Source organism: Manis pentadactyla, chromosome 2 (genome assembly GCF_030020395.1).
Source record: "Manis pentadactyla isolate mManPen7 chromosome 2, mManPen7.hap1, whole genome shotgun sequence".
In the NCBI taxonomy this organism is placed as follows: Eukaryota; Metazoa; Chordata; class Mammalia; order Pholidota; family Manidae; genus Manis; species Manis pentadactyla.
In genome coordinates this window covers 160582362-160607802 of record NC_080020.1, presented here as the reverse complement: position 1 = coordinate 160607802, position 25441 = coordinate 160582362, and the positions used below count along the sequence as shown (strand labels likewise).

Below are 25441 nucleotides of genomic sequence, written 5' to 3'. Positions count from 1 at the left end.
GTCTTCTGTATTTAACCCTCCCCTCCTATTCTCAACGGAACGGATGTTGGTTGGTTCTCAGCTTTTCTTCTGTTCACCAAGAATCGGCTTCCACTTGTCCAAGTGCTTCCTAGCTTACAAAAAAATTTTTTTTTCTTAAAAAACTCCTTTGTGAGCTTCTGTCTCAAACTTCTATTGTGAATGTGAACTCAGTGAAGTGCATGCCAGGGAATTGCCTGACTGATAAAAAAAAAAATTCATCTGCCCACCATCATTGTTGTCTGGTTTCCTGTTCTCTCCATCCTTGTGGTTTGTGACTTTAAGATCCCTTTACTGCTATTTACTGAGGCTTTGGGGAAAGGAATAGAATTAGGTGGCGAAACTCATATCTGCCATCTCTTTCTGGAATCTGAAACTGTTCATACATGAAGGTTGTTCACCAGAAAGTTCTGGAGATGTCTGGAGATGTCAGAGAGGTCTGACAGGGCACAGATGAAGCAGTTGCTGGAGGAAAATCAAGTCATTTATTGTCTTCAGTTCCCTAAGTTCAGACTGCCCAGTATATTGGTTACATTTTGTATTCAGTAAGTAGTGTCCCCTCCTTCCCTCCCTTTGTCCCTCTTTCTTCCCTGCCACCATCTCTCCCTCCTTCCCTCCTGTCCTCTGTGTCCTTCAGCAGCCACTGTGGGGAAGCTTCTCAGGGAGTCTGTCGTGTCCAGAGAAGAATGTGCCAGCACACAGGTAAGGGAGATGTCTTGCAAGAATAAATGAGAGATGCTGCAGCTCAATTCTGGAGAATGTGAAGGTCAGTGGGGACACCCAGGCGTCAGTTAGGGATGGCCTTCCTGCCAGGGAGGAGGGGAGGAAGAGAGGGAGGGAGTGAAGGATGGGCCTCTGAGCACAGAGATTCAGGGCCTGGAGCCAAGAAAGAGACCTGCAGGAGGCCTGAGCCTGCAGGGCCTCTGCTGATAAGGAGCAGCCTGAAGTCCAAGGAGGACCTTTTTTTTGTGACCAGGTAGAAAGTTCCTTCTTCACCCAGGGAAGGCTCAGTGGCTGATGAGGTAGTTCGCATGGAGACACACCCTGGCACAGGTTTGGGAAATAGGCTTAGGTAGGGACCACAGAGTTCTTACTGATGAGTCTTTTTGATCCCTAACCTTAGAAGATGGAATCCAAGGCTTTCTGAGAGTGCAGGGCAGAAGACAGGAGGGAAGGCAGGCGGGGCTTAGGTCCCGGGCAACCATGGAGCCGCTGCCCGACTGTCTCTCAGGGACTCTGCTGACGTCACACCAAAGATGAGAGATTCTTAGCCCTGCTGGGTGGTGTTGATTGAAGGAACCTTATGATGGCATTTTACTTCCTTCTCTTTTGACGAAAGTTTAAAGGTCACCATTTCTTCTTGCAAAGGAAGTTCTACAAACATTCAGCTTCCAGCCGTGGAAACAGCACGCCATCAGGATGACTGCAAACTCCCTGCTCTGGGGAATTCCCAGGGGAGCGGAGGCCGACCTCTGGTGGAGCAGAGGGGAAACTCACCAGGGCAGCAGTTCCCTCTGTCTCCTCGAGCCTTGCCCTCTCCCTCCAGCGGTCCCCAGCCTAACAGGGAGTAGCAGGCTCAAGAGAAGCAGGGTTTGAAAGCCCCAGCCCCGCATCAGAAAGCCCACTACAGAAGTGGGGTAGGAGCTGAAAGACGATAGCTCAGACTGTCACCACCTCAAAACGTTATTTTGAATTTTAAATAAAAGTTATATAGGCCCATAAAAAAGATTTCAATTGTAGGTATATTTAAAAGTAAAAAATCTCTGTATGTTTACACCTGTATTTACACAAAATGGATCATACTATACAATCTTTTCAACTTTTTTCCCTTAATATCATAGCTCGCCATGTTACAAACAGACTGATACTCTCCAACCTTTGTATTCTACATTCAAACATGTGAATGTACATGCTGTATTTTAGAATCCCCTTTTGAGGGGAATTTAGGTTATCTCTAACTTCCTGTTATGACAGTACATTAGATGGATGGATGGATAATAGGACAACTATGGAACCAACTTTATATATACAAAGTGTGTGTGTGTGTAAAGTAATATATGTAATATAGTACATATGTACTATACTATATGTTATAATATAGTATATGTATACTGTATTATACATAATATATTACTATATTACTATGCTGTCTAATATAAAGCATTTTATATATACACATATACTTCTATATTTCTAATACATATACACACCTCTAAATATATATGTTTATATATATATATGCACACATACTTTGTATATAAAATCATATAAATGGATATTATATATCTGGACAAAATAGCGAGCTAAATACTAACAACACTAATTTTCTGTAAAATGTATTCAGAGTTGAATGAGCAGTGGATGACCGAAAGCAGCATAAGAGCGCAGCCCGCAGCCCCGTGACCGTGGACTCCGCATCCTTGCAAAGCACCTAAACTCATGTCTGTCTCTCTCCCGCGCAGCCCCCGCACCGCGTGAAGCCCTTGCCCTACCACAGAGCTATGAGCAGCCGGTGATCGGGTACTGCCAGGCGCACCGGCCGCTCCGCGTCAGCCAGGGCTACGAGGCCACGTCTCCGGAGCAGGACGGGGCCCCAGCATGGAGCTGGGCGTGACCGCAGCTTCATCGCCACCATCGCCAGGTCGGCGGCGCCCGCCATCTACCTGGAGAGACTCACAAACTGACGCGCGGGCATAGCTCGCGGGAGCCGGGCCTGGAGCACCCTGCCCTGGAAGCAGGGTGGGTCTTCATCCTCGCCGGCCCGTGTTCCTGCGTAAACGCTTCTAACTTGGAGGAAAGGAACCCAAAACTGCTTACAAGAGGGCAGCAGAATGCCTGCACCATAGCTGAGAGAACTACAGACTTTCTCTGCTCTCAACCTTAAAACACCCAAAAACGCTCCTGGATGTAAATAGTACAAGTGTCAAGTTCTTACAAAAGTAGATTTCACCCCAGCTACATAGAGGTTTGTTTGTATATTTACTTTTTCTACACTGCATGGTTCCTGGGCTGGAGAACCACAGGACGGGGAAAAAACCTAGGGTAGGTGGGAAGTCGGGGAGACAATCCAGTTTTCCTTGTTAGGCGTGTGGCATTCTGGCTCTTTATTTCAATTGCTTTATTTCACTTTTCCTTTTATAAATGCTGTTTGTTCTTGTTTGCTTTGTTTTACTTTTATTTTTATTTTTTTCCTGGTCGCGTGATTCTGTCCCAATGCTGAACATGGGCATTAGCACTTACGTTGTACCAAAACAAAATGTGCTTTAACACAGACCGCAGTGAAACAGCAGCTGACCACAAAGTTTGTGAAAACTACTGGAATGAAAATCCATTAAGATTCTGGGAGATGATCCTTCAAGATGCAGGGTGAGGAGTTGTGTTTTCCCACTGGCATTCCTCTCTGTGAGCTTTCATTGTGTAGGAAGTCTGAAAAGAGACCTGTGAAGACCTCCAATTGGAAAGACCTGCGGAAATATTCTCACATGGATGAGGCCTATATGAAGAACAATGGCCATGTGGTCAATGAATGAAACTTCCAAGCTGACAAATTTCTAAACACAAGATAATGTGTAACGTTGCCTTTTAAATTAATTATCAATTCGCTTTTGTGTAGTTTTTATCAATAAAAGAAAAATGTTGGAAAAATAAATATATATTTTGTGGTTGCTATACCACAGCCCACATAATGTTGAGTGCTTTATCTCTACATTAGAAATTCTCCAAGCATAGATCAGGGCAATTCAGTAAGAAACATTAGGTATCTACCAAGTGCCTTCTGTGTGTTCTACCATCTGGTAGGGGGGCCCTACCCACGGTGTATAAAAGACTTGGGAGATGAGGCTTATGCGCTAACTTGTTTCACAATTATTTTGAGACAAATGATATAACTCGAAATTATATAGCAATATGATTAAAAAAAGTAAGTATCCATTGAAAATTAAAGGTTGTACAGTCTTTTAGGAGAGACAGAACTGTGTGGAAATTAATTACTGCCTGAAGGAAGCAGAATGATCACGCATTTTTTTAACAAAGGAGATAACCATACACACATCACCTCAACCACTCTCACTTGACTTCCTTAAGGCCATGATGCTATAACTCATCTATTCTCTGATTCAGTATGGACATTACCTGATTTTATTTGCCTAGTTCTATTTTTAAAGCAAAATACAATTATAAAAATGTATGTCATCCTTTACTAGTCAGGTTTTACATTACAAAAGGTGTAAAGGTTCTTGGTCAAGTTTTCCATTTTGAAAGGTGCGACTATATACTGATAATAGTTGGTTTTCTGGGGATCTGAATTGATAGCCATTCATTTAATTACAAATTCCACTAAAACAATAATAAAGAGCCTATGACTACTTTCACATCAAAGTAAAGCAGCATAGAGTACTCAGCTGTTTTTTTTTCAAAATCATTCTGTTTTACTATCACGTGAAATTATACTTGAATTTAAATTCTATCTGAATTGATAAAAATGTCATTAAAATGCACCAATCAAAAGACACAGTGTAATAGAATGGATAAAAAAGCAAGACCCATCTATATGCTGCTTACAAGAAACTCACCTCAAACACAAAGACATGCACAGACTAAAAGTCAAGGGATGGAAAAACGTATTTCAAGCAAACAACAGCGACAAGAGAGCAGGGGTTGCAGTACTAATATCAGACAAAATAGACTTCAAAACAAAGAAAGTAACAAGAGATAAAGAAGGACACTACATAATGATAAAGGGCTCAGTCCAACAAGAGGATATAACCATTCTAAATATATATGCACCCAACACAGGAGCACCAGCATATGTGAAACAAATACTAACAGAACTAAAGGGGGAAATAGACTGCAATGCATTCATTCTAGGAGACTGCAACACACCACTAACCCCAAAGGATAGATCCACTGGGCAGAAAATAAGTAAGGACACGGAAGCACTGAACAACAGAGTGGAGCAGATGGACTTAATAGACATCTATAGAACTCTACATCCAAAAGCAACAGGATACACATTCTTCTCAAGTGCACATGGAACATTCTCCAGAATAGACCACATACTAGGCCACAAAAAGAGCCTCAGAAAATTCCAAAGGATTGAAATCCTACTAACCAACTTTTCAGACCACAAAAGCATAAAACTAGAAATAAACTGTACAAAGAAAGCAAAGAGGTTCACAAACACATGGAGGCTTAACAACACGCTCCTAAATAATCAATGGATCAATGACCAAATCAAAACGGAGATCCAGCAATATATAGAAACAAATGACAACAACAACACTAAGCCCCAACTTCTGTGCGACACAGCAAAAGCAGTCTTAAGAGGAAAGTATATAGCAATCCAAGCATATTTTAAAAAGGAAGAACAAACCCAAATGAACAGTCTAATGTCACAATTATCGAAATTGGAAAAAGAAGAACAAATGAGGCCTAAGGTCAGCAGAAGGAGGGACAAAATAAACATCAGAGAAGAAATAAATAAAATTGAGAAGAATAAAAACAATAGCAAAAATCAATGAAACCAAGAGCTGGTTCTTCGAGAAAATAAACAAAATAGATAAGTCTCTAGCCAGACTTATTAAGAGGAAAAGAGAGTCAACACAAATCAACAGTATCAGAAACGAGAAAGGAAAAATCACGACGGACCCCACAGAAATACAAAGAATTATTAGAGAATACTATGAAAACCTGTATGCTAACAAGCTGGGAAACCTAGGAGAAATGGACAACTTCCTAGAAAAATACAACCTTCCAAGACTGACCCAGAAAGAAACAGAAAATCTAAACAGACCAATTACCAGCAACGAAATTGAAGCGGTAATCAAAAAACTACCAAAGAACAAAACCCCCGGGCCAGATGGATTTACCTCGGAATTTTATCAGACATACAGGGAAGACATAATATCCATTCTCCTTAGAGTTTTCCAAAAAATAGAGGAGGAGGGGATACTCCCAAACTCATTCTATGAAGCTAACATCACCCTAATACCAAAACCAGGCAAAGACCCCACCAATAAAGAAAACTACAGACCAATATCCCTGATGAACATAGATGCAAAAATACTCAACAAAATATTAGCAAACCGAATTCAAAAATACATCGAAAGGATCATATACCATGACCAAGTGGGATTCATCCCAGGGATGCAAGGATGGTACAACATTCGAAAGTCCGTCAACATCATCCACCACATCAACAAAAAGAAAGACAAAAACCACATGATCATCTCCATAAATGCTGAAAAAGCATTTGAAAAAGTTCAACATCCATTCATGATAAAAACTCTCAGCAAAATGGGAATAGCAGGCAAGAATCTCAACATAATAAAGGCCATCTATGATAAACCCATAGCCAAAATTATATTGAACAGTGAGAAGCTGAAAGCACTTCCTCTGAGATCGGGAACTAGACAGGGATGCCCACTCTCTCCACTGTTATTTAACATAGTACTGGAGGTCCTAGCCACAGCAATCAGACAAAACAAAAAATACAAGGGATCCAGATTGGTAAGAAGAAGTTAAACTGTCACTATTTGCAGAGGACATGATACTGTACATAAAAATCCCTAAAGACTCCACCCCAAAACTACTAGATTTGATATTGGAATACAGCAAAGTTGCAGGATACAAAATCAACACACAGAAATCTGTGGCTTTCCTATACACTAACAATGAACCAACAGAAAGAGAAATCAGGAAAACAACTCCATTCACAATTGCATCAAAAAAAATAAAATACCTAGGAATAAACCTAACCAAAGAAGTGAAAGACTTATACTCTGAAAACTACAAGTCACTCTTAAGAGAAATTAAAGGGGACACTTACAGATGGAAACTCATCCCATGCTCATGGCTAGGAAGAATTAATATCGTCAAGATGGCCATCCTGCCCAAAGCAATATACAGACTTGATGCAATCCCTATGAAACTACCAGCAACATTCTTCAATAAACTGGAACAAATAATTCAAAAATTCACATGGAAACACCAAAGAACCCGAATAGCCAAAGCAATCCTGAGAAAGAAGAATAAAGTAGGGGGGATCTCACTCCCCAACTTCAAGCTCTACTATAAAGCTATGGTAATCAAGACAATTTGGTACTGGCACAAGAACAGAGCCACAGACCAATGGAACAGAGTAGAGAATCCAGACATTAACCCAGACATATATGGTCAATTAATATTTGATAAAGGAGCCATGGACATACAATGGCAAAATGACAGTCTCTTCAACAGATAGAGATGGCAAAACTGGACAGCTACATGTAGGAGAATGAAACTGGACCATTGTCTAACCCCATATACAAAAGTAAACTCAAAATGGATCAAAGACCTGAATGTAAGTCATGAAACCATTAAACTCTTGGAAGAAAACATAGGCAAAAACCTCTTAGACATAAACATGAGTGACCTCTTCTTGAACAAATCTCCCCGGGCAAGGAAAACAACAGCAAAAATGAACAAGTGGGACTATATTAAGCTGAAAAGCATCTGTACAGCAAAAGACACCATCAATAGAACAAAAAAGAACAATACAGTATGGGAGAATATATTTGAAAATGACACATCCGATAAAGGCTTGACGTCCAGAATATATAAAGAGCTCACACGCCTCAACATCAACAAACAAAACACAAATAACCCAATTAAAAAATGGGCAGAGGAACTGAACAGTTCTCCAAAAAAGAAATACAGATAGCCAACAGACACATGAAAAGATGCTCCACATCACTAATTATCAGAGAAATGCAAATTAAAACTACAATGAGGTATCACCTCACACCAGTAAGTATGGCTGCCATCCAAAAGACAAACAACAACAAATGTTGGTGAGGCTGTGGAGAAAGGGGAACCCTCCTACACTGCTGGTGGGAATGTAAATTAGTTAAAACATTGTGGAAAGCAGTATGGAGGTACATCAAAATGCTCAAAACAAACTTACCATTTGACCCAGGAATTGCACTCCTAGGAATTTACCCTAAGAATGCAGCAATCAAGTTTGAGAAAGACCAATGCACCCCTATGTTTATCGCAGCACTATTTACAATAGCCAAGAATTGGAAGCAACCTAAATGTCCATCAATAGATGAATGGATAAAGAGGATGTGGTACATATAATGGAATACTACTCAGCCATAAGAAAAGGGCAAATCCTACCATTTGCAGCAACATGGATGGAGCTGGAGGGTATTATGCTCAGTGAAACAAGCCAACTGAAGAAAGAGAAATACCAAATGATTTCACTCATCTCTGGAATATAAGAACAAAGGAAAAACTGAAGGAACAAAACAGCAGCAGAATCACAGAACTCAAGAATGGACTAACAGGTACCAAAGGGAAAGGGACAGGGGAGGATAGGTGGGTAGGGAGGGATAGGGGGGGAAAAAGAAGGCGGGTATTAAGAATAGCATGCATGGGAGGGGTGGGAGAAAGGGGAGGGCTGTACAACACAGAGAAGGCAAATAGTGATTCTACAACATTTTGCTATGCTGATGGACAGTGACTGTAAAGGGGTTTATAGGGGGGACCTGGTATAGGGGAGAGCCTAGTAAACATAATATTCATCATGTAAGTGTTGATTAATGATACCAAAAAAAAAAAAAAGGCAGTTCCTGTGTGGTGACCTCCAATGAGTTCTACACAAGGATATAAAGGGCATATAAAAGTGTAGGTAAAGGGTCTGTTTGTGTTTATACAGAGGATCAAAGCCTAATCTGGCTACCCAGAAAATGAACTAAGATACGATATGAAAAAGAACTTCCAACATCAGCACTCTCGGGAAGACTCATGCCAGAAGATGATCATCAAAAAACCCCAACAAAGATCCATGCACTGCTATAGCTGTAGACGCATTCGTCCCACCAGTTCCTGGATTTGCCATGGGAATACAGAAGGAGATATCTAAGCTGGCCTATGCATACAGTAAAACACCAAATTTGACTGGATCTATACTGTTGGAACTCAATCAAGAATTAGAAGAAGTGCAAATTGTAACGCTCCAAAATCTTACAACCACAGACTATTTACTGTTAAAAGAACATATGGGATGTGAACAGTCCCTAGGAATGGGTTGTTTTAATTTGTCTGATTTCTCTCAGACTGTTCAAGTTCAGTTGGACAATATCCACCATATCATAGATAAGTTTTCACAAATGCCTAAGGTGTCTAAGTGGTTTTCTTGGTTTCACTGGAGATGGATGGTAATTACAGGTATGCTTTGGTTATGTAACTATACTCCTATTATGTTAATGTGTGTGCGCAATTTAATTAGTAGTTTAAGACCTATACATGCTGAACTTACTCTACAAGAAGATATGTCAAAGAAATAATCAATCTTCCCATGTTTTCTTCCACCTGCTACGTCTATAGCTTTTCTTCTTCCTTCCTAATTACAACCCTTAAATAGAATTCATGCCTCATATCGAATTTACCGAGTATCATAATTCTTCCACGTGTTAAAGATACCTCAAGACAAATGCTGGGCATAGAAGCCACAGGGCATAAATCTGCAAAGAAGTAAAAAGCTAACCTTTTCAAACAATAAGGCTTCTCTCTCACTTACCAACTTTACATTTCCCTGTATGGCCCCGGAAGATGACTGGTTAGCCAGAGACGAGTAAGATTCCTCAAGGGAGGAACAACCTAAGACAGGCACAGTCGCAGTGGGGCCATCAGGTGAGAAATAGGGGATCAACAGAGGTGAGGCTTAGAACCTCAACCCCCCTGTTCTGAGAGAAATCTTCTGCATACATGGATGTTTTATTGCCCTTGTCTAGCTTGGATTAACACATAGTCTACAGGCACACACCTGGTCATCTACATTTACTCTCTTACAACACTAAACTATGTTTTCTACCTTTATCTTGTATCTACCTACCACTTAAGCATTTTATTAAAAATAATAATAATAAAGAGAGAAATGTGGTATCCACATATAAATCAAGTTTAAAAATCAAATCAATATTCATATTTGGACTGACTCTTTATAGTTCATAATGCATGAACAAAACCGAATGCTTCTGTGATGACTGCCCTTGTAATGTTCACCATGTAACTTATTCACAATGTAAGAATTTGTTCTCCATGTAAGAACTTATTCGTTATGCATCAGAAGATTGGAGACTGACGAAAATTAGGCTTGGGGTGGATTAATGATTGTGCATTGAGTATTGACCCCCCCTATACAGAATTTTATTGTTGTTAACAACTATTTGATCAATAAATATGAGAGATGCCCTCACACACACACACACACACAAATATATATATATATATATATAAACACACTTCCAATTGTAAAATATATAAGTAACTGGGATGTAATGTATAGCATAAGGAATATAGTCAAAATATTGTAACAACTTGGTATGGTGATAGCTGGTACATAGAATTATCATGTATATAAATGTTGAATCACTGTGTTGTACACCTGAAACTAATGTAATACTGTGTGTCAACAACCCTTCAATTAAAAATAAATAAATAAATAAATAAATAAATAAATAAATCAAATGAATATTCATATTTGAACTGACTTTTTATAGTTCATAATGCATGAGCAAAACCGAAAGCTTCTGTGATGACTGCCCTTGTACTGTTCACCATGTAACTTATTCACTATGTAAGAATTTGTTCTCCATGTAAGAACTTGTTTGTTATGCTTCAGAAGATTGGAGACTGACGAAAATTAGGCTTGGGGTGGATTGATGATTGTGCATTAAGCATTGACTCCCCTATACAGAATTTTATTGTTGTTAACAACCATTCGATCAATAAATATGAGAGATGCCCTCACAAAAAAAAAAAAAAAAGGTACACACTTCCAATTGTAAAATAAATAAGTAACTGGGATGTAATGTATAGCATAAGGAATATAGTCAAAATATTGTAACAACTTGGTATGGTGATAACTGGTAACTAGAATTATCATGTATATAAATGTTGAATCACTCTGTTGGACACCTGAAACTAATGTAATACTGTGTGTCAACTACTCTTCAATAAAAAATAATTATCTACAAAAATAAAAATGTCATTAAAGAAAATGCAATCAAAGAAAGTTTTTTTTCATAATGGAACACAGGGTTATTGCTATCTGATTCAGGTAAGTTTCCTGTTAACATTTATAACCTGGATTATGTTTTATCTGGATGTGTTTCATCACCAAGTGCATTGAATTGACTAAGAGTTCAAAAATTAAAGGTAATTTCTTGGCATTGTGACTTTTAAGAATTATTCAGTAGATTGTAGCAGAACATTTTATAGTGTGCGCCCAAATTATAAGGATTTTGTTCACCCTTCCCATTCACTCAGTCTGTCCAACATCACCCATATATGCCATCCACCTTGCCAACCCTGCTCAAGATGATTTACTAGAGGCGGTACCTGAAGAATCTTGACCAAAGTTGGCATCAGCTGGCTTCTGTTTATTTCTGTTTCTTATAAGCAAAAAAGAGCCCTGAATTGATAATGTTCTTCATTATTAAAACTGCCAAATTTGGCCACCAATTGCCTCAAGTATAACCATGAAATAGTTAAGTGAACTGCTAGCAAAGCAGCTAGTATAGAAGAAACGCCACACCCTCTGAATATGAAAACATTCAAAGAACTTTTAAAAATACTATTACATATGTTAGAAGAAGTTTACACCCAGCTTTGGAAATCTATTAAGCAAAAACAAACTAACAAAAACAAGTTTGTTTGAGGAGGCTTGGAAAAATCCTTAATAGAAAAATTCAGGCTTGATGTTGTGTGAAGAATCAAGTAGGTTTTCAGAGAAAACAGCATCTTGAAAAAGAGACAGCGATATTTCAACAGAGGACTTGGGAATCAACTATTGAATTATTGATCTTGCAGCCCCCAAATCAGTCATGTCTGTGCTGAAAGCCTGGTCTAACTAAGGAGGACAAAAGGCTTCTGTTAGTCATCATTCAGGCTAAATTATTGTCTGGGCTTTGCAAACTTGTCTATGCAGGTCACATTCACCACCATTTTTGGTTCATTCAAGGGCTTTGCAATGCAAACTGATTGCCCGAACAGTCCCCCTTCTCCCTCAATATAAAAAAAGTTATAATTTTGAATTGTTGTCCTAAGAATAGCTGCCATCCAATGAATCGCGTAGCACACATGGTGTTCTCCTAGTGTGCAAGGGAAGAAATATATCACACCTCCATGGACATTTTGAAATTTTGGTTATTCTGGAGCTAGCTAATATAAAGATTGTTCATTGTCTTCTGAAAGTCAGGAATTATTTTGACTCTACTTATTTTTCGTGTTGAAATGTTAAAGAGCCCTACCAATCTTCTACTTTATTCCAGGACTATCCTTTTTCATAATTAGATTTTATACTATAATTTGTATTGAACTCTGAGAGATGTTGAGAAGTATCATGAGTATTTATAAAGCAAGGATATTAAAACTATGTCAAAGAGGGATTGTGAATGTGACACATACAGATTAAAGCAGTCCATTAGTCAAACATTCTGATTAACTTTTTTTTTTTATAAATACTTGTAGTGATGCTGTGGTTGCTTTGACTTATTGTACCATGCAGTAAGGAGAAACCTGAAATCAGAAGCTTGATTGGTATAAGTGTAACTGTGGTTAAATTTTCATTGCACTTCATGCCACATTTTTATCAATAACTTGAGTGCAGATATTACAGATCTGCACTACAAAGTGAACCATGTCATCACACTGAGAAAGGGGAGAAAACATAGCATCTCAATGTGTAAAATTTGCATTTTATGAGCAATCAATACATTTGAATTAAATTTGGGAATTTTGGTTGATAGATAACTAATATTGCTCAGTAATGTAACAGGACCACCAAAGAGAAACAAATCATAGAAATGTCCAAAACAAGGAATGCTATTGTTTGGATCTAAGCTTTACTGGTCAAACCACACCTGGGATTTAGTTCTGATGTCACATCTCCAAGGTAACATGTATAAGTATAGAAGCCAGAATATTAAAAGGACATTATCTATGCCCTTGCTTAATGAAGAATTAAAAGCAGGATCCTTCATTCGATGAAGCTATTAAGCATTACAGACAATCAAATAGTGAAGAGAAGCAAAAAGAAACAGATTCACTGTGCTCTATAGGGCCATGATAGCCACACGGTGTTAGTAATTGGTTATTTAACTAAAAAAGCTAAGGTTTTGTGGCAATCTTGTCTAGGTCCTTGTCAAGGTCCCCATATCTGCATCTCTATAGCTTCTGAAGCCACCTGGCCAAGCATGAAGTTCCTGTTTGCCAAATCCCATATTACAGAACTTTTCACTGCCTTTAATTCAGAAGAGTGTAACAACTACAACTCTGAGTGCATTCAGGTCATCTATCACTGGAACTAAGTTTTAATTTCACTCAGACCAAGCACACTCCTGCAGTGAAATGGCCTCAGCATTGTTCCTATAACAAAATCCTGTAACTGATTCCTGTTTTGTTCCCTGGAATTCTGAGTTTTTCCTGCTTTGATACATCTCTAGGATCCTGTTTCCTCCAAGGTTGAGCACTGTCTTTCTCTTGCCCATATGTCCAGGCACCTGATTTCAGCTTATGCATCCCAGTCATTTGTTACCAACCCTGCTTTGCTGATCCCTAATGACCTCTGTACTCAAACACCCAATGTGCCCAGCTAGGTCAACCTTTGCTTCCACTTGTGGCTCCTCTTGAACAGATGCTCTATCCCCTGGATATGTTACTCTCATAGCTCTCGCTACTCGGCTTCCCATCCTCCACTGTGGAGCTTGCACTACTCCAGGAGTACAATCTAGTTTCAAAAACGTGCCTATGCTACTCAGATGAGATCTGAGTCTTCATTCTGATTCTAACAGGCAAGATCAGTGGTGCTCAAATTCTCAAATATTAGCATATATATGACAGTTAGCTGAAAGGCTTTTTAAAACAGAATGGTGGACCCCACCCCCAGCACGTCTGATGCAGTAGGCAGAGGGTGGGGTCTGAGGATGTTCACTTCCAATAAATCCTCAGGAGATGCTAATACTGGTGTGGGAACCACATTTTGGGAACGATTGCTCTAGAGCCGAGAGATATACTTGCCTGTAGATAAATGACTCTGAATGGGGACTCAAACTTTGTATTTGGTGTTTACTTAGGATTTAATGCTCAGTGAATCTTTAAAATAATTGTTTAAAAACAAGAGGAGGCATTACATGAGAGGTCCATACCTTTATGTAAAGAGCATTTGAAAAAAGTACTCTGTGACACTTACAGAAAATGCTTTCTGTGGAAGCAAAGAGGCAAAAAATAAACAGCAGCAACTGAAAGGGTATCTTGCTGCGGCCCTCCTAGCTACCTAAAACATATGTAATATATATTGAACTGTCCTGTTAATATGAGGATAAAAATGTGTCAACTTGATTCTCACAGAAACTGAAAAATCCACAGGAGTCTCTCTTCCTGTATCTGTTCACCTTGCCTGTTCCCTGTCCTCCAGGAATGGCCTCTTTCTCTAACTATTCTCCTCCTCAGCTTGCCTGCATTGTGCCTAAACATGGCAGGCAGAGAATCCTAGGGTTCAAAGACCCTACCTGTTTGCAAGAGAAGAGGAGGCTACTCTAACTGTCACACTGGGTACACTATGTGAGAAGGAAAAGGGAAAATATCAGCAATGCCTCTCGTGTATAAAAGAGTGGGATGGCAGGATACCTGTGCAGCCTAACAAGCCAGAGATAACAAATTATGGTCAAAAGAACTGCAACCAAAGGCTGAAAGAGGAAAGATTTGCAATCAGTGATGTCTTCTAGCTCTCTGGTGTTTGCATCTAATGGGCAGAGCTCATTTGGGGAAGGATCAGGCACTTAAAAACAGCACCCCTGCTCCTGGAAGCTGACAGAAAGTAACATCCATGAGCATGAGAATGCCGGATCAAGGCTTGTCCCAGAAACAATGCCTATAATGAAGAAAAAAAGCAGAATAGAGGTGCAAGTGCAACCTGGCTAACCCCAGCGCAGCCCAAGGAAGATTAGATTCAAGGAGAATAAACTAAAAGGAAAAATCCTTGGACCACATCTTTCCTCACAAGGTGCACTCAACAAATTCATCCAATTTTTGAACCAAGTAACAGAAAGAACTCCTTAATCCCTTCCTGTGCTCCTAAAAAAAGGCAAGTTCATTAAACAGATAAACTGATATGATTTCAGAACAAGTGTAACTGTTCAACCTAAATGTTGCTCCTTCCTAAGGATATTAATGAACAGTACATATAATTTAAAATGTGTCATATATGTTATAAAATATATTATAAATAATTAGTATTTTATAGTAATGAACATGTATAAGAAATGTTGAGGTGATTTCTCCTACATAAGATCCTGGGGGGAAGTGAGGCTATCACACCTGTCTTGTAGGATTCCACCTTCACACACTCAGCCATTTAGGTGTTGTTTCAGCTCTGCTACTACTCCCTCCATCAAATCCTGCCTTCTAGTTGGGAAGCTGACCTCCATATTGGCTATCTCATAGTGTTAAACTGCCTGCTTTGTGACATCATTCTCCCACCAACCTACCACATCTGCTGGAATCTTGGGGTTTCCATGGAGCTGCTTATAAACAAACCTGGATCATCTCAAGCAACCAGTGTCCAGTGATCTTCATCCTGGACACACCTGCTCTTTGGCTTCAGCCACTGAGAATTTATTGTAGTATCCTAATCTCTCGTATCTACAGTTGTTGTTTCCTCTTCTTCTCTGACCATGTCTGGTAAGGAAAGAAACTTTTTAAAGATTTTCATTAGATTTTTTTTGCCCCTAAATGTAGTACAGATTTAAATAGCATGAAATAATGGGGGAAAGTGTCGAACTAGATATCTGGAGACCTAATTTCAGTTTTGACTTTGACATTTACTAGCTGTGTGACTTTGGAAAAGTCATTGACTCTCCAAGAAAATCTGTTTTTTGCTCATCTGTTACATTAGGATGGCAGATTACTTCTCTCTGGTCCGTTTCTTTTCCAATACTGAGTTTTAAAGGGCACCCATGTAGAAAATGAAATCAGAGGTATCTTGAAAGAGCTTCAACAGAAACAGAGAAAACAAGGTGATGTAGGAAACTGGCAGTATATGTTGAGATGTATTATCTGTAGTGGCCTCCCTCCACTAATGTTTCAAATTAACTATTTTTAATTTAATGATGTTCAAAAAGTACTATCCACAGATTTGGTGTGTTCTATCTAAACTAGGTGAAAAGAGACAGTAAGGAGAGAGGACAGAGAGTACTGCGCTATTCAAAAGGAAGGAAGTTGAAGATTGTTTTCATCAGCACAGGTCAACAGGAACCAAGAGGGTAGAGAAAATACAAGAATGAAGGCAAGCATGGAGCAGTTCTCAAGAAAAAGTAGCAGTTTGAGTGGAATGTTGAAGGAATCAAAGATTTTAAATTAAAGCAGAAGCATAGAATGAAATCTGCTCAAAACAGAGCAGAACACAGTTGATTTAGGTAAACGCTTTCATGAGTAGACTAAGAAGGAAAGTAAGGCCAGATAGGGGATCACATATCAGAAACAAGGAGCTTGTCAGAAGGCATACACAACTGTTTGTTTTTTTCCTGTTGCCTCTCTGAAGCACAGATGACATCTTACAGTTTTGAATATAAACATTTTAGAAGTATGTTTTAGAAATCATGCTTCCTATAAACAAGAAACTAAAATGGTTATCTAGGAGAGTGAAGGAAACAGAATTTTCACTATTTTATGTCAATCTCATTTTTAAACTATGTAGATTTTTTGCCTATTAAAAATAAAGTCTTTTTAAAAAATTTTATCTCCTCACTTGAATCAGGGCTAACTGCTTTTGTGATAAGTAAGTTCCAAGTCAAGACTGCTTTTTATCTTTAGTTATTTTCTTCCTAATACAGAGAGCACACTAATAAACACCCATTATCTGCTTTTAGTTATTAGCTATTCTAAGAAGGAAAAATCAAGCCCCACAACTTTAATTCCACATTTATCTAATAAAATTTTGTGGAGTCCTTTGGGTTTTCCTAAATTATAAAAATTAAATTTAATTCTAACCATGATGGTTTTTCTGGGCTTTGGAGATGACATTTTCCTGGATGTTAAAGATTATGATGTAGGTTTTAAGATAAATATTAAAACCTTCATGGTACTTGTTAAGTGTTCTTTTCTCTTATGTGATTATATTAATTGAAATGTATATATTTCTACTAGGCTTGATATATCTTACTTGCTGGCTAATATTCAGACAGCTATGAAAGAGCACAATAATGGAATTCCTTTATACTTAGTACCTTGCTCTCTGCTTTGCCTCAGTTTTTACTGAAATATTTTTCTACAAAAATTGTAGCTACCTGTACTTGCATATTTATTGCATTTTGCTGCTGTTTATGCAACTTTTTACCTTTTATCTTCTCTGTCTGAATGTACTGTCTAGGAATTCATTCAAAATCACCTACTGTGGGTTGTTTTTTGGTTAGTAGTACTCACTAACATACAGTAGGCAATATTCACTTTCATAGTTTTGCACACATGATACAGAACTCCATTTAATAGTAAACTTATGCTTAATGCTTGCTCCATACATACCCCAGTTTCTATTAGTATCTCCACATTTCTTTTTTAGTTTTGTGATACATTTTTCATAATTTTTCTCATTATCTTTCCAGAATGTATATTTTCCTCTATATAAATCATATGTAATATCACTTTTATCCATGTATGAATTTTTACTGTCATTATTGTTACTATTATAACCTCTTTATAGATGAATAACCTAAAGCTCACAGAGTTTAAGTAACTTTTTTCTCTGAAAAAGCACTTTTTGAGAAACTCACTCTCAGGTAGTCATTTTGAGGGAGGATCAGAAACATGCTTGAAGAGGGTAAGAATGACCCTTTAAATTTACCAACTGGACTAAGGTATACATGAACTCTGGGTAAGAGCATGTGAACTGCACAAACAAAATGAGACACTGAGGATTACAATGGGAGCAGCTGTGCTATTTTCCAATGGACCAAAAAAACGGTGGGAGGGCCATATGAAAAGTTCTATTTCTCCTGGTATTGGGCAGTGTAATGCTCAGAGTAGAGTCCTGCCAGGAAGTCAGGATACTTAGGGTCCTGTAACCTGGTAATGACACTAACATAATGGGAGAACTCGAACAAGCCCATCTGACCTCTCTAAGCCTCAGTTTCCTCACTTGTAAAACAAGAATATTAGAAGTTCTTGAGGGACCTCCCAGTTCTAAAATGCTTCAATTCTAGGAAATAGCACAGGAGAAGATAGTAATGCAGGCTCTAGGGAGGAAGGGCAGGGAGAAGGCTGCTTCTCCCCTAGAGAATGATGAGGAACCCCTCTCCTGGGTCTTCTGCACATCTTCCCAAGCTGGGAGCACGGGCAGTGAGTACTGAAGGATACCAAACTGCTCCAGCACTGAGAACCAGCAGAAACGGACTGATTCTTGTTATCTCCAGTGAGTTGGTAGTACAGTCTTTCAATAGCAGCAACTTTAAGGTAATGCTGCTACTCTGATACAGAATTTTCAACCTGATTTTTTTCCCCTACAGAAAATTTCCAAAATCCATCTTTACTTGGAACTTCACATTCTCTGCAGCGCCCTGCTCCTGTGGTGAGCCATGCAGCTTCTTCCTTAACAGGAAGAGGCTGCGATTTCTCCAGAGTCTCTGCTCCCACTGCCAGTTCGACATGGCTGCCGCCATCAGCCTCTGGCACCTCTTTCCAGCCACTCATGGGTACTGCCTACCTTTACCAACATCCCAGCACAACTATGTTGTCTGCAGTTACCAGCCAGCGCCAGATCTCCACTTCAGTCGGAGACTTCACTATGACGGTCACTAACCAGAACAGAGCCATGTGCACGGCAACGCAGTATGCTCAGACTTCGTATGCCAACTACATGGTCCCTGTGTATCCATCACTTCCTGGCAGGCTTGTTCAGGGAACACCATCCCAGATTATAAATCAGGGACATAGTCTGTCACATCCTTACCAGCAAGGGAGCCAGATATATTATTACAATCAAGGCGCAATGGGGACTCTGCGATCTGGAAAACTTGCCCCTGCTGGCAATCCTATGGCTCTGTGACAAATACAGGAAGTAGGGCCTCTGCCCCTCGACCAGAACTGACGGTACTGCAAGAGATTCAGCCCACAGGTACCCAACCACCAGTCTCCACATCTGGAATCTACTACTATGTGTCTGCTCAAACCATCACAGAAACACGTTTTCAAGGTGAGTGCAAACAGCAAGTGTGGAGAGGAATAAGGTCAGCATTCAAAAGAAAGGTCAAATAGGTAGAGTTCAAGTCCTGAGACTTCAATAACCACCACTCTCTCTCAGTGCTCTTCATTTTCAGACCTAATGGAGGTGGGAAGGCAGGACACTGTGATGGCCATCTATGCCACATGCAGACAGAGCGTGCCAAGGGATACCATCCTTTTCACGGCCCTAGCTCATCAGTCCCCCTGCACACTCCCACACTGCAAGGAACTCCAGTTTCCTGATCTAGTCCTGATTTTTGGAAGGCATTTCACTTATTGTGCTAGTATCAGTTTAACTTTCCCTCACTTTCTTAATTGACACCAGGATTTAAGACCTTTTGTTCTGGGATCTTGTCAAAAACAAGCAGGGTATGAATCTGTCCTTGCTTATATATTTCATCAGGAAGAACTCCATTCTCTCTCTTAGTCTATGGGGTGAGGTGTGCTTAACTTCTCAGGGAAGCAGAGAGGATTATTGAAGACTACATATAAGACTGCTAGGCCTTGTAAAACATTTCATATTTTAAAAATCATTTTTAATGTTTTATTTGACTTATAAAAATCCTATGAAGTACAAAGGAAACCAAGCAACAGTGACATCAAATGATCAGCAGTAAGAACTAGAACAGCTGCCTCCTCTATCTCCTAGCACAGGGTGCTGCCCATGACTCTTAAGAACTAGTAGAAAAGTGTTGTCAATGTTGAGCAGTGCATGGTGTCTGTGTTGCGCCTAGAAGCATCTAACTTACTAAAGACTGACTTCTTCCTTGTTCCTTTGTAGTGATGGAGACTTTCCGGGGTTTGCAGCCTCCAAACCAGATATTTTGTCTTCCACAACATCCACACAGCCAGACACTTGAGAATAACCCACCACCTGAGGCTGGGGTCATTTCAGTGACAGCTTCAGTGTACAGTTCTGGTAATCCCTTGGCACTTCCTCCAGCTAAAAATCAGGAACAAACACAGAATAACAATTTGGAGGATAGTAAAAACAAGCTTCTGAAGCCTCTGGATGCCTCCCAGATCACAGCAGAAAACCAAGATGATGTACTACTGCCTATACACATCCCTGATACTCACCATCTCCAGGTCTGCACTGATCCCCTCAACCGAGAGAAGCAGCCTCATTCTGAAAACACTGATCTGGGGAAGAAGAGCCTGAGCCTTGAGGAACAAAGCACACTTGTAAATGAGAACGAATCGAACCGCAGTTTTGCAAATATTGCTGACCAGGCAGGAGACAGTCACCTTCCTCAGTTCTTCAGTTCCTTGAAAAACTTTATTCAGTCCAAAGGTCCCAAGGTGAGCAAAACCCAAGATACCAGAGCCACCGAATTAAACCAGGTGCAGAAAAGGTCATGTGCAAAAAAGAGGTCTTCTGGTCAGGCAAGGAAGAACAGTCATGAAGCCTCTGAGCCTCTCAGTGGTGCTCCTGAGGTACGGGAGGGAGACATGAGTATCTGCAATGTTGCAGATGGTGATGAGGCTCCTGCGAACAAGTCCAAGCGTTCCAGACACAAATCTCCAATAACTGCACCAAGGAGGACCAGAAAAACTAGGAGCTGTGCACAGGAGAAGACCACAAGAACCAGAAAAAGGAACTCCAAGAAAGCTGAAGAGGGTGAGCAGTCTGGAAACAAAGTCAAAGCATAAAAAAAGCCAACCATTCCCAGGATGAAGCGGAAGAAAGATGAACCTGAGCTCAGCCAAGAGAACTTCGAAACACCTCTAAGCAGGCTAGGCATGCACATGCTGGAGTCTGTGCAGGTTTTTCATGCACTGGGGAAGAGGATTGATAAGAAACCACGATTATCTTCTTACCAGGACTTCGGAAATTCAAGGAACCCCAAAGACCCCCAGCCACTCCCAGCCACCAAACCACGGCTGAGAACTCTATGTGAGGGTAAAAGGCCTCAGAAAACCCATGCCAACGCCCAGAAGCCAGATGGCAGTGTCAAAAAAGAGTGTCCATCTCCATCTCAGAATGAACTGCCACCTCCTGGGAAGCTCAAGTTGCTGCCTTTGACTTTTCTGATGGAGGAAAGGTCTCCAGTTCACCGAGTTCCTCATAGGCGACGGTCTCCGGCCTCAGACCAGCCAGCTTTGGCGTCCTCTACCGAGCCTGGCTCTACAAATGCAGCTCTGTCTACTGCAGTAGATTCATCCCAGCAAGCCCCTGCATCTTTAACAGATCCTGCCTGCTCGTCTCTGGGTCCAGTCTCAACCAACTCAACCCAACCAGACCTGACCAAGTCTACCCAGCCTAGTGTTACCCAGTCTGCTGCTTCTAGACCTGTACCCTTCAGAACATTACCTTGCACTTCTCTCCACCAGGAGCCCATTCCCACTTCCGTGCCCCAGAACAAGCCTCTACCCAAGCCTAAAAGCCCATATGTAAACCAAGAAGTCTACTACTTTATACCACGTCCATGGAGGATATCTGACATCCTTGGGCCAGAAGTGTCAGAGCCCATCACAGAAGAGGAGAGGCCAGAGCGGGAAGCTATGAAGAGGCAGGCTCAACAAGAGCGTGAGAATGCTGCCAAATACACCTCCTTGGGGAAAATACAGTTTTTCATTGAAAGGGAGAAGGAAATGGAAATTGCTGACTCCTATGGCTATATAATAATGTAAGTGCTGATAGGATTATTGGTGTCACTTTGGTTACCAGCTGTAGATAAATAGATATGTTTCCACACACTGATAGATATAGATAGATAAGTTTCCACATGTAGATAGATATAAGTTTCCACATGTAGATAGATAGATATGTTTCCATATGTAGATAGATAGATATGTTTCCACATGTAGACAGATAGATATAGATAGATAGAAGTTTCCACATGTAGATAGATGTTTCCTCATATAGATAGATATAGATAGATATAAGTTTACACACATAGATAGATTTAAGTTTACGAAAAATTGACAGATAGATATGTTTCCACAAGTAGATAGAGATAGATATGTTTCCACACATGGATATAAGTTTTCACATGTAGATATACCTGTCCACACTTGTTTGGGTTGTAATTCTACAGGCAACTATGTGATTCTCGAGTATCTAGTCCCTCCCTAGACTGGTAGGATTCAGAGAAGGCTGGTCAAGTCTCTCTGCCCACAAAGTCTCACAAGTCTTTTTGCCAGCACCCAGCACAGTGCTTACACAAAGAAGATGCCTAATACATATTTTCTGAATGAACATAAATTGGCACAGTGCAGCAACATCCACAAAAACACAAGGGTTGCTCTGATTCAGAAATTCCATTCTGAGTGAAATTGTCTCTGAGAAGATAGTATATATGTATTCAAAGATGTTCATACAGGAATATTCATTACTTCAATATTTTATAATATCAACAACTTATGACTTTCTTATGTTCATCAGTAAGCAAAGGAGCAATGCAACTTTAAAAAAGAATGAGGTCTCCAAAGACTTTCATACGAAGACATCTGCCATACACTAAATTATAAAACAGGATGTCTAAATATTATACCATTAACCTGAAATTAGTATGTCAACTATACTTCAATTAAAAATTTTTAAATAAAAATAAAAAATAAAATCCCTTCTCAAAATAAATAAGTAAATAAATATCATACCATTAAAGTACACCTATATACGTATGTCTGCATTTTTAAAGTCTGAAAAAACAGGTTAAAGGATTGCCGGTGGTATCTCTGGGTGGGGTAAGATTCCTTTCTCCTTCATAAGCTTCTACGCTGATTTTCTGCAACCAGCTTACATTACTATTGTAAACCAAACAACTGGAACAGGGTCTGCCTCTCGAGGTTGGCAACTCACCTGCAGATGAGGTAGCCAGTCCTGTTCACACCATGGGCAGAGTGGATGCCAATAAGTTTGTCTGTACAACAGGGAATAGAGTTAAAGTCATGTTGACACACTACCAACAAGTGATGCGCCTTTCTGGAGAGTGACATTCCTTAGTCACACAACACTACCACTACCCCGAAAAGGAGTAACTCTGAAGAGGAATGTGATTTTGTGTTTAGGAACATACTATAAAGAATTATCTAATACCAAGTCAAAATTCACTATCTCTGGGAAACCGTGAAGAGCCCCCAGTTAGACGCAAGGGTATAGACAGGAGAAGGCCTGGTCAGGTCCGAACAGCTTAACCATATTGAGATAAACCCGTATGTCTTCATAGAGAGTGCCCATCAGTGATTGATTTAAGTACAGGAAAAGGGAGTGGAAAAAAAAAAACAGGCTAGAAGAAGAATGAAATTTGGTTTTGAGTGACACAAATGGGAGGCATTCACTTTTGATGCTGAGTTATTAAAAAGAACAGCTCCCAATAATAATAAGGGAGAAATGTGGGATTCACATATAAATCAAGTATAAAAATCAAATGAATAATCATATCTGACTTGATTGTTTATAGTTCATGATGCGTGATCAAAACCGAAAGTTTCTGTGATGACTGCCCTTGCACTGTTCACCATGTAAGAACTTATTCCCTATGTAAGAACTTGTTCACCATGTAAGAACTTGTTCGTTATGCTTCAGAAGATTGGAGACTGTTGAGAATTAGGCTTGGGGTTGATTAATGATTGTGCATTGAGTCCCCTATACAGAATTTTATTGTTGTTAACAACCATTTGATCAATAAATATGAGAGATGCCCTCTAAATAAAAAGAACAGCTTCTGTAGCACTCCCTTCAAGGCCCCAAGGTGCTTCCACTCCTCCTCTCACTGCCTGCTCCCCGCACGCCACAGGCCCCTGTGCCCCGGCAAGTACCCAGATGAACAGCTCTGCCCCTATTTTGTGATGAAAAGCAAGACTTGGAAATACGTAAGTCTAAGCTACACAGCAGGCAAACAGAACAAAGTCTAGAATCAAGTCTAAGATTTCTCCAAGTATGCCACAGTATTTCTTAGGCCATCATTTAAAAACATTATATAGAAATTAAAATTTCAAAACTGTAGATTTTTATTTACGCCTGCAAAGCATAGGTCTGTGACTAGCTGGTGCCTCGTGAGAAAGGACTTGTTTTTGTCCTGTCTGGATTACTACCTCCCTACTTCTAATCACTACTATTTCAATTGCTCCTCCATTTGGAAGATGTTATCTTTCCTAAATGTAAACTTGGTTGGGTTCTCCATTGCTTAAAAGTCTTCTTTAGCATACGGTAATGGCCACACTCTGAGCATAGCATTTAGAACTCTTTACAAACAGATATCAATCTGTGTCTCCAACTGACCTGTAATTCCACAAGGATCCAAACTATGAATTACAAGGGCCCGCATGACCCACCTCCCTCCTACCCCCTGCCAGCCTCTCTGATCCCATTTTCTACTGCTCTAAATTCAGTGCTCCCTCCCTACTCCAGCCACACTGACTTCCTTACTAGTCCTCAAACTAGGCATAGTCGTGCCTCAGAGGCTTTGTACTACTATTCCCTCTGCTTTAGGACACTTTTCCACTACCCCTCTAATACCCAGTGGCTGGGTTCCTCATTTCCTTTAAGGCTGTGCTCAAACAACATCTTCATACACCTTCCCTGACCACCCAGCACACTCCCTCCCTTCTCCATCCTGTTTGGTGCTCTCCAAAGCACTTATCGTCACGACATTCCATGTACTCACTTCATTCTCTCTCCCCAGCTAGAATGCAGAGGATGGAGGAGCAAGAACTGTCCTCTGCTCCTACTTCCCACAACAGTGCCTTCAACTTAGCAGGTATCACATAAATATTTGTTGGAAGTGAACATACGAATTCCACACCCTTTCACACTACACCCTCACACAGCAGAGGCTGCCTCTCCATGGCACATGTACAAGCTCTGTGCCTTTTGTACATACATTTCCTGATACCTGGGCTGTCCTTTGCTCATTTTAGTGAAATCCTCTCACCACCTAGCCCAGATGCTGTCTCCTCAGTGAGGCCTTCCTCAGTCTCTCCCCTCTATATTCCCATTGCACTTAATCCTTTTATTGTAATTAACCCACTGTCTTACAGTTGCTACATGTTTAATGTCCTAGATAACTATACATTTCTATTGAACAAAATCTTATTCACACTGTATCCCATATCCTAACAAAAAAACTAAGAGACTCTCAGTATTTAGTGAATCAATTTATTTTCTGAGTCTCTACCAGTTCTAGGAGGTGGAAAATGTCTTGTCCTCTTCCTCTGG

At 40.0% G+C, this 25441-nt stretch overlaps 1 pseudogene; it reads right to left on the bottom strand.

Moving 5' to 3' along the window:
* LOC130682564 (interleukin-1 alpha-like) overlaps positions 1-20221 on the bottom strand; it is a 43533-nt pseudogene extending 23312 nt beyond the window's left edge.
* Between the last annotated feature and the right edge of the window lie 5220 nt (positions 20222-25441).